The sequence below is a fragment of the Triturus cristatus genome, chromosome 8 (genome assembly GCF_964204655.1).
Source record: "Triturus cristatus chromosome 8, aTriCri1.1, whole genome shotgun sequence".
Classification (NCBI taxonomy): domain Eukaryota; kingdom Metazoa; phylum Chordata; class Amphibia; order Caudata; family Salamandridae; genus Triturus; species Triturus cristatus.
In genome coordinates this window covers 349,107,642-349,123,136 of record NC_140591.1, presented here as the reverse complement: position 1 = coordinate 349,123,136, position 15,495 = coordinate 349,107,642, and positions in this window count along the sequence as shown.

The following is a 15,495-nucleotide window of genomic DNA, read 5'->3' as shown; positions in this document are numbered from 1 at the left end:
TTCGGAAACTGTGATCCTATAAAAAGGACTTTGCAGTCATTTTCTTATTCTTATTTAGGGGGAACTGGGTAGTCACCTCCCCCCAGCATTAAACAGTTCAAATATCAGCTTAAAAAGCTGGTTGAGGTGACAGAGTTGGAACTTAAGTTCAGTTGCAAGAGGAGTGTCTTGTACTCCTACAGAACAAAGAGGCTAGCCAGCACACCCCAGGATGTTTACATTTTTGATTACCTGCTAAGTTGAGCTCCATTCTCACACACCTAGCTGTTGGACAGAAGTGTTGGCCAGGGTCAAGACAGGACCTCTTTTCATTTTTATTTAACCCCTTCGCAGCCTCTGTCCAGGACAGTGTTCACATTGTCAAAGATATAGCTGCGCAGGGCAATCATATCAGTAATTCGAAGGCAGAAAAAAAATGCTGGCTACTGAAGAGCACTTGGCAAAGCAGGACAGTTTCCTTGGTTCCCTCTCCATCATCCACATATTCAAAGCTGCTGGATTTTAGCATTTGATTACCCTTCTGATGGCCCGCCTCCAGTGAGATATAGGGGCGGGATTGAGGAAGGACTGCATTAAAGGTGCATTAAACTCTGCACTTCTCCCATTCATCATTACCCAGAAGGGGAAAAGTACTGCAGCATCACACACCAGCAATGTAAGTGGACCCCCATCCCCTACCTTTCTCCTAGTTGAGCTTTGCTATGTTATGTTATAGTTGCTGTCAATGCTATGCTATACTATACTATACAATATGTAGGTATGCTGTTGTCCATGCTCTATAATGTGTAGTTATTGTCTCTGTAATCTAGCTACGGTGTATGCTATGTAATGCTATATAACATGAAAATGCTACTGTAAATGTTTTTGAGCTGCTGTCTGTACCATGAAACTTCTCTCTATAATATTCTATGTGGCAAATGTGTGCAGTCTTATGCGGCTGCTGTTTGTAATGTAATACGAAACTGCTGTCTGTGATGCTTTGTGGCTGCTGTTTATGTTGTGTTATAGTTGCTGCTGAATATGTTATGTAGTTTGCAGCTGCTGTCTGTTGTGTGGCGGGCTATGCTATGTGGCTGCTGTACTCTGTATTGTTACATAATTTGTAGCTGCTGCCCGTGTTGTTATCTAGCTGCCATAGTATGTAGCACATACATGCTTTATTCTGCAGCTTCTGTCTGTTATATACTATGTAGCTCCTGTTTGACATGTTGTGTGGCTGGTGTTTATGTTGTGTTTTATAAAATGTAGGGTTCCCATTATGATTTTTCTATTTTTTTATGTGCTTACAGTGCTTAATTTGAGCCCGTGGTTTCTGGTGCTCGGCATCAGCACTTAATTGTCAACACCAGTGCTTGTGACAATATGCCGCAAGGTGGGGCTGCCAGGCTAATTTGGAGATGAGCACAACAGTTAATTATTAATTCAATATACATTAAAAATGACTATTATCTGCCGCCCAAACTATTCTTATAGCTTAGAGAACATGAAATAGTCCGAATTGTCACATTTGTAGCAGAGTGGTGGTTAGCAGTTATGCTGTTACTGTCACTGGCAGCATAGCAGGGGCCATGTGTGATGCGAGCTGCAGTGACCTCCTGATGAAAGCCCTGGCACTTATTGTTTTACAAAGTAAGCACTGTGCTCTAAGAGCCAAGCCATGGCTCAGCTCGTGCTCAGCTCTTCCCTTGAATTCCCTGGCATTCCCACCTCTATCCTACCAGCACCCATTGAATGCAGAGACAGATCAGAGAGAGGCAAGCCCTGATGCACTGATGGAGAGTGGGGGAGTACTTTTGCAGTGCTGTGAGCACCTGAGCAACTGTCAAAAAAGCTGTTTCATGAATATGAAGTTACCAGATGACTCCATGTCACTAAGGAAGTGACGGCTTGACATTTATCTTTGTTATCAGGCACATGAACTTCATTTGAGCAACTGAATTAACCACAATTACATCTTCCACAATGCATTAAGCCAGTGGCGTAGCATGGGGGGGCAGTCCGCCCCGGGCAGCACGAGTTTTGGGGGCGGTGGCATCCCCTCCCACTCTAACCTGCAGCCGTCGCGGGAGAATCGCCAGCACAACCCCCCACCTGCTCTTACATTCGGCCGCTGCAGGAGCTGCCACAGGCGGCAAAAGCCCTAGCTACACCACTGCATTGGGCTGTTAACTAACCACCAGAGATGGAGCACTGCGCCCTAGGTAATGTAAGATCACCCAAGCATCGTACCGAAACCATTAGTGACCAATCGGCAAGAGATTTGAAATTCCATTGTAACTACTACATTTTCCACTGCCAGGAAGACAAGCGTCTTGAAGTAGCTGGAAGGCCTCAGGCTGTCCTCTCAAGTTTTCAATGTCCATGCACGAGACCAAGGATATTGTGCTGGATAATTAAACACTTATAAGGTCCCAAAAGCGAGACCTATTGGCTATGCCAATGCTTGTTTCCTTTGTATGAGATGCGCTTGCACTGTAGGAATGCAAGATTTATCTGTCTGTATGAGTAATCAAATATTGATGTAAATAGCGCCCACTAATACTTTTAATTTCATTCTTTAATAGCACACCTCACCCTAGTGCAGGGTGCTAATCAATGCACTAGAAATGGTACATGAGAAAATGAGGGTTATAAGGTGTAGGAATTACACATTACCCATATTTCTATACAAGATATGTTATGAGTGAATGGTCGGGAGAAACACACTGTACACATATGAAACGTAATGCAGTGATTATGGTTGCCTGTACTAAAAAGACTTGTTGACTTCCCAAAGGAACCCTTCTTTGCCATCTTATAATTACAACAGACTGAGTAAAACAATAAAGATATAAACCCACGCATTTTGCATCCGTTCCTTGATGCCGGTAAATAGATCACTGTGCTGTATTAGAAGACTTGCAACTAATTAACAGGAAGCAACGACATGATCTCAACATCAAAAGCAGTAGCCCACTTACCTATCTAAATACATTTTGAACAGCATCCACTTTGTGACCTGTTCATCTTTAAATATTTACTCACATATGTCCCTGTTGCCAATTTCTTTGCAGCACATTTGTAAAAACAAAATAATGTATACGTTGACCGTTTTTTAAGCTCTGCCCCTCGTGACTCTATCCACTTTCCTCTGCTACGCCTTGGCCCCAAATTATTACTTTTTTAAGTTACCGTACTGCCACTGACCAAGCCCAGAAGCAAGTCCTAATACTGCATGTCGACTTTGACGTTCTGAATACGACACATTAAGCAGAACAGCTGGTGTATTTAAAGCTATCAACCACACACGTGTCTTTATGGTCCAAACAGATTTACTACATGCCCAATAACAACCTTCCGCCACCTGAGGTGATACATATAGAATGGATTATTTGCCACGCGGGCAGCCTTATCGTTTCGAATCAAGTCCGTGCGACATTGCCCTTGCTTCAGAGGAGCCCGGATGATCCTGCCATTTGTACTGCGCGTGACAGGTAAGCCTTTAGCCTTTACGGGCGCTTGCTCATATCCATGAACAGGAACACGTCCGCCCTCGCGAGGCTTCATTGCCAGGTAGCTAATCCCTTCTGTGGGAGGCTCAAGGACTACAAATCGCAGCGCACTCAGATCGAATCCAGCCCAGCTGCTCATTTGTAAAGACATTGAAATTTGAATGCCGTAGTTGGTTCTCTGTGGAAAAAACAGAAGCTTTATATTGTCTTCAAACACTGCTCAGAATTACTCATAAAAACAATTATTCTTTAAAGACGATATAAAAATGTTATAACAATAAACATGTTCATTGATGTTTTTATTTAAACCACGTTTGAAATCCCCCATCGAAATCTGATATGCCTATCAATCTTAAACGTTTTTGTAAGCTTTGGTCTTAAGTAGGAGTGTGCAGAATTCATTTAATTACTGCTAGAGTCATTTTGCTAAATCGCAGAAAAACGACATGAAATTATTGCGGCTCCGACATCTAGTGCACAAAAAAATTATACGAAGACACGTTTCGTGCTAAAAGAATAATAGCGTGAAAGCGGGTGACACAAATGCGAGTAGCCGTTTTGATTAGGGTGTGGCCCTCCTTACTCAAGTGCGCTCCTCCTTAGTTGTTCCCTCAGGTTCCCCTCTCCATCAGACTCCAGGGTGACCCTTTTCATGTCCACTATCCCATTTTTCCAACTTTCCTTTAACTTTGCGTCTACTCTCCCTGCCTCTGTGTTTTTTATTGTTCTCTTTTCCCCTGTCCTATCTGGCTTTTGTTTTTGTCACTCAACCCCCACAACTTAAGAGTGGTGGCAGTGGGTCCCAGAACACCACCACCATCTCCGGAAGGTCCCTCGCAGGAATGACCTCAGTCAACTTTTTTTCTCTGAGGAGTAGGTTGCAGTGCTTGTTTTTTGGTACAGCGCCACTCCCCCCTCATGTTGATGGCAGGCAAAAGACCTGGAAAGGGGAGGACAGCTTCCTGAAGATAAAGGAATGTTTGGGGAAAGCCCAATCCGGTGCAGGAGGCACCGCTTCACTGGGGTCACATGCACCCAGTGGCCAACCATCCTGCTGGACCTGTTCGGCATTGAGGTAGCAGTGATGAGAGGTAAGTGATGTTTAAAAAAGGGATACCAGAGGGACTGATCTCAAGATGGTCGAACATTTCTGAGACTTCTTGGGTCAGGGCACAAATCAGGCATAATCTGTGCAAATATGCACATATTTGGCAAACAACTGTACTGGAGGAAGCATTTTTTGCAACAAGCCGATAGATTTCGCATTCAAATGCATCCTGTGTCAGAGTTGGATGAGAACTGAGGGCATGATCCGGCCTAGTGCGGGTCACGTGGGGCCTTACATTACACTCCATCACTGTTGAGACTGCTGTACTTCCTAGGCTGCCAACACTGGTCTGAGAATACAGAAGCAGAAGCCCCAGAAACACCAGTGAAGGCGTGCTTGGCTCTGAGCGGCTGATGGCGGTGCTTCGTGAAGCACCTCACCACACTGGGCACCTAAATAATTGCAATGAACCAACGGCTTTTGGTGCCAGACTGCAGCAGAAGAAGAGAAGTTGTGTGGGCAGTGACTGGGGTGCTGAGTGCACGGTTGGTCTGCCACTTAGCCCATTTGATGTCTAACAGGTCGCCTGGCCTCATGACGAGTGTCCTCAGCTTGTGCCTGGGGTGTGGATGAGTGACAGCGTGGCCACAGCAGCCTGGTGTGCAGCCCGCATGCAGAGGAAGCATGAGTTGGGTGCTGTGTCCTAAGGGCCCCAGGCACAGATCTCAATGGCTGGCAGGTAGTAGTAGGGTTGCCTCAGTGAGCCTCACAACCTGTGATCAACACAAATAGACAACCTACAACTACAACCAAGTTATAGCACAAACACATTTGTGGAAGCGGCTTGAATGCCCTGGCACATGACAGCACCAGGAAGCAGTATTATTGTTGACTCACATGAGGCGGTCATAGGGAGTGCTCCTGTTTGGCTGTCTAACACCAGCTGAAATCTGAGAACATATGCAGCAGCAGGGCTGCCTACGCTGGTGGAAAGAAAGCATGAATGTGAGTATTGTATGGTGCAGATGTGTTCTAACAGTGTATATCTGGTATGAATGCTCTGTGCGGCAAGGAGAGATTAAAGCTGCCCATATACCGGGAGTTGGTAACAACAATACTAAAGTAGAGAAAGCTCTTGATGCAGCATGAACAGTAACTTAACAATATGTGATGGATGTGGGGACGGTGGTTTGACAAGTGACACTGCAACGGACATCCCTGGGAGCTGTGCTGCAAACTCATTCAGGAACCATATAGTGAATTGTGAACTGGGCAAAAGTAATCTGACCAATTAAATCTCACTATTATGGGCAAAGCAGATCACAAACAGTCAATACTTGAATTTGGTGCCGGAGGCTCCACCAAGATGATGGGGAAATTAGTATATGCCATCTACATTAGAGTTGTTGAGCCCTGGAGCTGCTACATTAGATGCGGAGGTCAAGACTCTTGATAGATATGCAGAAAAGCTTCCAGATCATAGACAATAAGATTGAAATCCTAACTTCACGGAGGGATATGATGAACATCATAGTGAACAGGACAACTACCAAGAGATGATAGAGTTGCTGGAGCGGAGGGTTTCAGATGCAAAGGATTCAACATATAGTAGCAACAAGAAACTGCTCGATATGGAAAATGCAGTTACTCTAATTAAGGCCAAAAATGATGATCTTGAGTCCAGATACTGTTGGAAAAATCTGAGAATTATTGGAGTCCCAGAATCGAGATATACTACTAAACTAGAAGACTATGTGGAAAAGATGCTTATGGCCTTGTTTGGACCAGTGAGTTTTTCCAGCAATTTTATTGTCCAACCAGTGCTCCGCTTGCTAGTCCCTAGGCCATCACCTGGTGCACTGGTGCACTGGTGCACCCCTTAATTGCTTGCTTGCTAAATTTTAGGCATAGGGGCCATCACCTTAATGCACAATGGTAATAACATGTATCTCTATCCTGACTTTACTATCATAGCACAGAAAGCTTGTAGAGCATTTCAGCCAATGAAAAATAAGCTGCAACACTTAGGTTTGCAATATGCCATGCTCTACCCAGCCCATCCTAAAAACCATTGTCCATGGTAAAACTGTATTTTTAGCACCTCAAAGCAAGCGCATGCCTTCTTGCTCCTACAGGAAGCCTAAGAAAATAGAGAGTCCAGAGTCGCTGCTGACTTCCACTTCACTGGGCCTTAGTGAAGATAATGTTTTGATGCTGAGGGGTGAGAGGAGGGAAAGGTGTACTGGTGGTGTTTCTATGGTCACTGACTAGTTTGGAAGATTTGCGTGGGTTTGGCGTGTTATGGTTAGGGGATGCATCAAATACTAGTACTGAGGATTATCATTCATGCAGTATGGTCACAATGTTAAAAAAACATATTTGCAGGTTACTTTGTTGGTGCCTAAGATGCTCACATAATATATACCTTGTACATCGAATTGTGCAGAACGGGCCCGAAGATTTTATCTTTTGGTTTTCTGACATGGAATGTGGGAGGGTTCACATGAAATGCGTCATGTTCCAGGTCAGGGGTTTCCTACCTTTTTTGTAATAAGAGCTACTTATGTTCAGTGAAAATCATAGCGGGATGTTAATATTATTTGTATGGTAATTGCGACCACATCAGACAAGATTATTTTTAGTGGCCACCCATGCAAGATTACTAGCAGTAATGACCTCAGTGCACCAGGCAACATTGCCAAAAGCTTTGCATATACTTTGGAAATCCAACCATTTCTCTCAGAATATTAGTTAAGTGTATGAGTTCTGAAAATACACATAATAAACATTTTTGTCTCGATGGCACACTTTTTAGTTTTGGGATAGTGTTAGACCTGTCCGCCTTAGGGTGGTCTTCCCCCAAACATTTTGCTTTTCTCGCTTCATTTTTGCTGATCTTGTTTTTGCTGACCTCAGGATTTTACCACTGCTGATCAGTGCTCCTTAAAACATGGTAACATTGACTTATTCACAATTGGCATATTTAATTTGTCTCCATTACAGTGGTATTTCATGCACCCACGACCTGTATCAAGTTTAAAATATCAAGTTGCAGAAATATCGGAAACAAATATAGTGATACAAAAATACTGTGATGCAGTAATATCGATGTCAAGAATATCAATTTCTTCTGGTAAATAATATTGTCAACAATTTTGTTGTTAATATCGTTTTCATTAACATAGTTGTAAAAAATATTGTTTTTTAATTATCTTTGTGTTTTAGTGCATATAGTAATTTTTTGTTATTATTGCTTGCATAGTTGTCAATTATACTTTTAAATATAGTTTGTAATATTAAGTGATTTATAATTTTTAATGTAATTGCTAATATTAATTTATAGTGTGTTAGAGGGTTGCTAGGTTTGTAGTGGTATAGGGTGGGAAGTTAAATAACTATAACCAAGTAACAATTATTTATTAATTGTTATTAATTATTTAATTGATTATTAATTATTTGAATTGAGTAATAATTATATTTTATGCTACATATTAGGGGAGGGCTGCTGGGTTTGGAGCGGTGTAGGGAGAGAAAGTACGTAAGTAATCATCAACAATGAATCATTAATTTATTATTCATCATTTAACTGATTATTAATCATTTAAACTGTGTAAATATATATTTTAGTTGTATATTAGGTGCGGGCTGTTGGGTTTGTACGGTTTATGGTAGAAAGTTAATTAAGTAATAATTATTTAACAATTAATGATGAATGTAATATTGATTATTTAATTATTATTAATTATGTAAATCATCTAATATTTATACTTTTGAAAGTTATATATTATGTGCAGATTGCTGGGTATGTAGGGTGGGAAGGTAATTAAGTAATAATTAGTTAACAAATATTTATTAATTTTGTCATAATTATTTAATTGATTATTAATTATGTTAATTGTGTTGTGCTTATTAGTTATATTTTAAGTGTGGGCTGCTAGGGTTTTGGGAGTGTAGTGTGGGAAGGCTATTAAATTATTACTACATTTTTTTTTAACTGTTAATTATTACATTGTTTAACAATCATTTAAATGGTTTAATTGTTGTTTATGTGATCAAGGCAGCAGGACTGCCGAAACGCACCACATATTGATTTATGCAGTAATAAATCAAATTATGGTATCGTAACCTGCCTGATTTACTGAGTGCGTGAATACTTGCTTACGTATTTGGAATATATATATATATATATATTATCTACTGGCGGATGCCAGTAGATAGTTATAGTTAGGACCGTGTTTCCGTAGGAAATCTGAAAATTCTATTTTGAATAACTTTGGCGCCGGTTGACGAATCCTCGCGAAATTTTCAAAACTAATGGGGCGCTCCGCTCAGCTCCTACCCTGAAAGTCTCGGGGTGATTCGTCAAGCGGGGGCCAAGAAAAAAGGGGCTCCCAAAACGCGTTTTCCCCATGCATTTTCTCATAGGACTTTTAGTCGAAGGTACAGCCCGAACGGCTGAACAGAATTACTTGAAATTTGGCAAAGAGGTAGTCATCAGGTCAGGGATGTGCCTTTTGCATCTATGGAGTCAATCTGTTTAGTAGTTCCTGGGAAAATTGCAATTAAAGGTACATAAATATCTATAGCCGCGCACCGTGCGCGCACCGTGCGCGCACGGTACGCACACGGTGCCGTGCGCGACCGTAATTCTGATTGGTGGATTCATGACAGTCAATATTCGAATCGGTCGAAATCAGGAAGTGTCGGCCGCCATTTTGTGTGTTGTGTGTGTGACAGGGAAAAAGAAAGGTGGAGAACGTGAAAACAGCTGATTTGTTGAAGGAAACTGTGCTTGCTGGACAGGAACGTCCGTAGCTGCTAACATTAGACAGCATTTCTCTTTTAAAGTTTTTATTCTTTCCTCCCTCGCGTTAGAAAGAGGGCAGGAGTTCTTAAATGTATTTGTTCTGTTTTCTTGTGATTTTGGGCGAAAGTACTGTGTAACTTAAACTTTTCATCTGCTCTGATTTCACTTACTCGCACCATAAAATTTGCATACACGCCACGCTATTTTGCGTGTCTTTGGGGGATTCTTGTGGATAAGTCCATTCTACGGCGCCATCTTTGTTTGCGCTCTAGCGGTCGCTCGGTGGGGGCTTTAAAATCACGCCCATGCCAGCGCGCAGCGCAACAGCTGATTTGTTGAAGGAAACTGTGCTTGCTGGACAGGAACGTCCGTAGCTGCTAACATTAGACAGCATTTCTCTTTTAAAGTTTTTATTCTTTCCTCCCTCGCGTTAGAAAGAGGGCAGGAGTTCTTAAATGTATTTGTTCTGTTTTCTTGTGATTTTGGGCGAAAGTACTGTGTAACTTAAACTTTTCATCTGCTCTGATTTCACTTACTCGCACCATAAAATTTGCATACACGCCACGCTATTTTGCGTGTCTTTGGGGGATTCTTGTGGATAAGTCCATTCTACGGCGCCATCTTTGTTTGCGCTCTAGCGGTCGCTCGGTGGGGGCTTTAAAATCATGCCCATGCCGATGGCGCGCCGGAGGCGCGCCAGAGGCAAGCCTGTCTGCGCCCGTCCGCGCCAGGACGCCGCCAGCCGCTAGACACCCTGAATGTTTGCAGTCATCTAGTCCTGCTATGATTCCCACACGGATATACACACGTGAGCAATTGAAATCCTTAAATAGGGTGAGTTGTAAGGGCCTATGCTACAATCCTTGTGAGGGCCCCTTCTCATGTTTGCAATGTAAGTTTCAATGCATGCATTGTTATTGTCCTACTACACTACTTTCTCAACCTGACTGTATCTGCCTACCTAACTCCATGAGGTCAGAGTCTACTAGCCATCCGCATCCGGGTGGGCAGCCCCAAGCATGGCACTGCATCTTAGTCAATGTTAGGTCCCTGCCTAGACATTCCGCATATATATGGGATATTCTCACCGACCAGAAGCCCGACATTAGTTTTAGAACTGAGACCTGGCTCAAACCATCCTCCACCCCGGCCATTGCTCTAGCCTTACCAGAAGGCTATTGCATTCTTAGGCGAGACAGAATAGGTAAAATAGGTGGAGGCATAGCCATAATTCATAAAGAATCACTGGCTGTTACCATTCTTGATCAGCTGGGTACGGAAGCATTTGAATGCATTGTGTTCAGACTAGACATCTCTACACGATGTATCTGGAAAGGCGCATTAGTGTACAGACCGCCTGGCTCCATATTAAATTTCACTAATCAGTTACTTGAATTTATCTCCCCCCATCTTATTACTACACGTAAATGTATCCTACTTGGGGACTTCAACATCCATAGTGAAGATGCCTCTAACCAAGAGGCTACCCTATGCCTACAGGATCTAGCTGCAGGGGGTCTAGAGACTATTAATATTGCCCCCACACATATTGCTGGGCATACCCTGGACCTCATTCTCTCCAACTCCCTGGATATTAAATGTGGTGAAACGATACCTCTTACTTGGTCCGATCACTCTATGATATATTTTCAAGTGTTGGGGCCTATGGACCCTGTCCCGGTGTCAAACACCTCTAATACACGCCATTACCGATCCTGGCATAAATTAACTGCCAACCCTTTTTCCCTACTATTCTCAGAGTGGGACAGCACGTTAGAGGATGTGGATCAACAGCTCGATCTTTTTAATAGGAGAGTTAGTAATTTATTGAATGAAGTAATTCCCTTCAAACGCCTCAGATTTTCACCTAAAAGCTCTGCCTCTGGCTGGTATACGTCGGATTTGCGTGCTGAGAAAAGCGCCTGTAAAAAACTGGAGCGGTCATGGCGCCGCTCACACGACGAATATGCTAAAATCTTGTACAAAGCAGCTATTACCATAAAAATGTTAAATTAGCCCGTAAATCCCATATTGCAGCAACTTTGGAGCAGGCGGGTAATAATGTAAGGCTACTTTTCCAAATTGTACATGATTTTATAAACCCCAAATCTTGCCAGACTAAGGATAGCTTCTCCCAGTCACTATGTGACAACATTTCCTCCTTTTTTGTGCAAAAGATTGAGAAGATTTATCATAATATTACCTCATCCAATACTCTTGCTTCTAGAGCTGCAGAAATTATGCCACAACTTACTACTGAGGGACCTCGTTTGACTACTTTCCCCCCTATCTCTGTTACCGAAGTGCAAATTCTTTTGGAATGCACTAGATCTGGATCCCCACTGGATATTTTACCTGCTAAAATCTCTTCCCGTTTTGCGGCCCTGCTGGCACCCCCAGTTTGCTCGATAGTCAACGCTTCTTTAAAATCTGCGACTCTCCCTCTAAAATGGAAACATGCTCAGATCATTCCTATTCGCAAGAATTCTAACATCTCCCCGGATGAAGTATCAAACTATCGTTCTATTTCGTTGCTCCCTCTACAGAGCAAGATAGCGGAGAAATACGTCAATAAACATCTATCTGCTTTTCTCGAGTCTTGCAAGGCTCTGGACGTCTCTCAGTCAGGCTTTCGTGCTAAACATAGCACTGAAACGGCTCTGGTGGAGGTTGTGGATAATATCAGAATGGCTCTGGACCAAGGTCAAGCGGCACTTCTGGTGCTGCTTGACCTATCAGCAGCTTTTGACACCATTTCCCATCAAATCCTCCTACAAAGACTCCAGGAGATTGGTGTGGAGGGATCTGCACTTAGTTGGCTGACTAATTTTCTGTCTAACCGTACTCAGGCAGTGGCAATGGGGCCCTTTACATCGACTCCCACACAGGTTACCAGAGGCGTCCCGCAGGGCTCATGTTTGAGCCCCACTTTATTTAAACATCTATGTGACGCCTCTGGCCAAACTGACGAGAGACCTGGGGTTTAACCCCATTTCTTATGCAGACGATACCCAGCTCCTCCTCACCTTCGATAAAACGAGATCCGACACACATACCATCTTCTCTCAGGGCATGTTGGCTATTGCCGCCTGGATGAAAACCAACTATCTCCAGTTAAACTCTGAGAAGTCTGAGATCCTATTATTCGGAGGTGCAGACATCTGTTGGACACCTAGATGGTGGCCTGAGGAGCTGGGTAAACCTCCTGCTCCTAAAGAGGTAGTCAAAAACTTAGGCATTAAGCTTGATAAAAAACTCACGATGCAAACCCACGTTAACACCATTGTAGGGTCTTGCTATCACATCCTAAGTTTACTTAGAAGAGTTTTTCCATTGCTTCCTATTTCCACCAGGAAGACTTTAATTCAAGCATTACTCATGAGCAAGATAGATTATTGCAATGCTCTTCTTTTCTCTGCTCATGCCGCCTCTTTGGACAAACTGCAGGTTGTTCAGAATACGGCTGCTCGCCTAGTTACTGACTCACCAGCCAGGACTCCTTCACAGCCCCTTCTGCGGGAATTACATTGGCTATCAATTAGGAAAAGAGTGCATTTCAAAATTGGTTGCATGATTTTTAAGGCTATAAATGAACTTAGCCCTCACTATCTTGCTAAGAAATTGGTAATGTATCACCCTATATCCTCCCTCAGATCGGGTTCGCAGAAACTGCTCTCTGTTCCTAGAGTTAAGAAAGCTCGTTCAGGTGGCAAGGCTTTCTCATATCTGGCTCCTATTTTCTGGAACAGTCTTCCTCTCTTCCTTCATATGGAAATGCCTCTCTCCCGCTTTAGGAAACTTATGAAGACTCATCTTTTCTAGCTTCCTGACTAGTTCGCTGTTGCTAGCGCAGAGATACCCCCAGGGGTGGTTCAGCGCGATATAAAATTATAAATCAAATCAAATCAAAAGGGGGCAGGGTAGAGAGTTCCTGACCCCTTAGCCTTTGTTAGGGGGTCCCTGAAGGACCCCGAAGGGTGAAAAAAACGTTATTTATTTTTTCAACAAATCGCGGGGTGCGCGCACGGTGCGCGCACCCCCAGCCGCCATTTTGAGTTTTAGAGGCAGAAGAGAGCTAAAAACACAAGTGGAGAACGTGAAAAGGGGGCAGGGTAGAGAGTCCCTGACCCCCTAGGCCTTCTCAGGGGGACCATGAAAGACCTCTTAGGTCTCAAAAAAAAAAAATGTACAAAAATATCGCGGGGTGCGCGCACGGTGCGCGTACGGTGCGCGCACAATGGCAAAAAACCCATAAAAAAATAGAATTAAAAATCAAGATTAAGTGTTTAGATGTTGGTTGGCTCTAAAAAGAGCCATTGTGTTCATTGAGTGTTTTTTGTACCTACAAGTAAGTACCGATGCAGAGTCTAAAGTTCAAGAGGAAGTCTCTGTTGCCTTCATCTGTGAAATGAACACCGTCTCCTCTATAAATGCCTTGCATGTTGTAGCGCAAGTTGTTGTGGTATATGGAACCCATACCATAGTCTCTGAGGAAAGCAGAAACAGACTTATTGACGTGCTTTCTTGCTTTGTCAATCTGCGGACAATATTGGTTGGACCAGTTCCACTTTTGCCTTTGGCATATATTAGAATATACAAAGGTAGTTTGTGAAAAAAGTGACATCAATTGCACAAAGGTGTACTTAACAAGCATTTCCAGACCTACCCCCGTTAAAGTGCCTAGGTCATTTCCACCACAGTGCACAATTATAAGGTCAGGCTGTGGGAGATGTAGAAAGGATTTCACCAAAGGCATTAATTGGTGCCACTTTAACCCTCTCTGACCAATCCATTTAATGTCTACATTTGGCAAAGCAAGGTCTTTCAAAATACTTCTTTTTTCTGCATACTTTTCACTCCAGAAGACATAGCTATGACCTGCAATCCACACTGTGAACATCTTTCAAGGAGATCTGGATGCACTCAGAAGGTGTCTTTCAGTAGAATGGCAATATGAAAAGAAAGATAGTTGTAAAATGGAGGCTTACATACTTTCTTTTTAATAAAAAGAGCTCATTGGCTGTTTCAGACCATTCTACACTAAAAACTAGGCTGTATGTTTAAACTTTTAAAAGCATGTTTTGTATTGGTTCAGAAAAATGTGTTCCCACAGAACATCCTTATGGATTTGCTGTTAGGTTTGAAAAGTCAAGCACTCTTGCTCTTTGGATTAGAAACATTGTGTGCTGAACTTCTGACCTCTCTGCCCACACCAGTGTTCCATGACCTGTTGCTATGGTAGCAGGCAGAAGTCATGTTGAGGGTAGGGATCATTTGGAAAGGGTTGACATTTGCAACCAATAGAAATGTGTGTTTCCATTTGAAAAAATGTGGGAAGCACTGTGATTTGAAGTTAACATGTATATGTGTGAAAAAAGAGAGGGAAACATTGCCATTTACTGGTTCTGCTGAGAGGTGTACAGTTCAGAGATTCTGGCTCTGATAATCGGCTGTGTGAGTGCCACATTTCTTTCTCAACTAACTACTTTTAAAGGTGAGTTATGAATTTGAGAGGGCATGTATGTGGTGCATTTTGATATAAAAAATATAAATGTGATTCTTGTTTTAAAGTTGTGTTTTACATTTTATGTTTTGGAAGATATTTCACTGCCTTGACCTTGTAAGATATTATGGAGTATGTCTTCACCATAAGTTAAGGTGTACTGGTATCACCCAGGAATACTGTTTTCTGCCTAGAATCACACCATGAGTCTGTGTGCACAAAGGAATTGTTGTCAGAGATTTAATTTGTGGTGGTCTGGTTCTGTAAGACTTGCATTCGTAGGAAATAGGCAGCTTGTTTTCTTGAAGTGTGATGGCTAGCATTCAGCACAAATCAATATTTCACAAATGAGAGGCAAATGCTAACACATTTGAAAACAACAGGGTAGATTTTCCTTCCACTCCTGCAATGGGTGAGGTAGTTGCTCCGTGTTACAAGCTCCAATTAAAACTTACCACACATGTACTCTTACATACATCTCTGCAGTCTTCATGCAGTTGTGCAAGCGTCCATGCAGATCTCTCTTGCACCTGACAATACACGGTCTCCAGAAGCACGCTCTTAGCACACAGGCAGTTGCTTCTCCTGCACTCCCATGCTAAGTATTCAGCACTGTGTGGTATTTCAGATAGCAGTGTGTAACGCT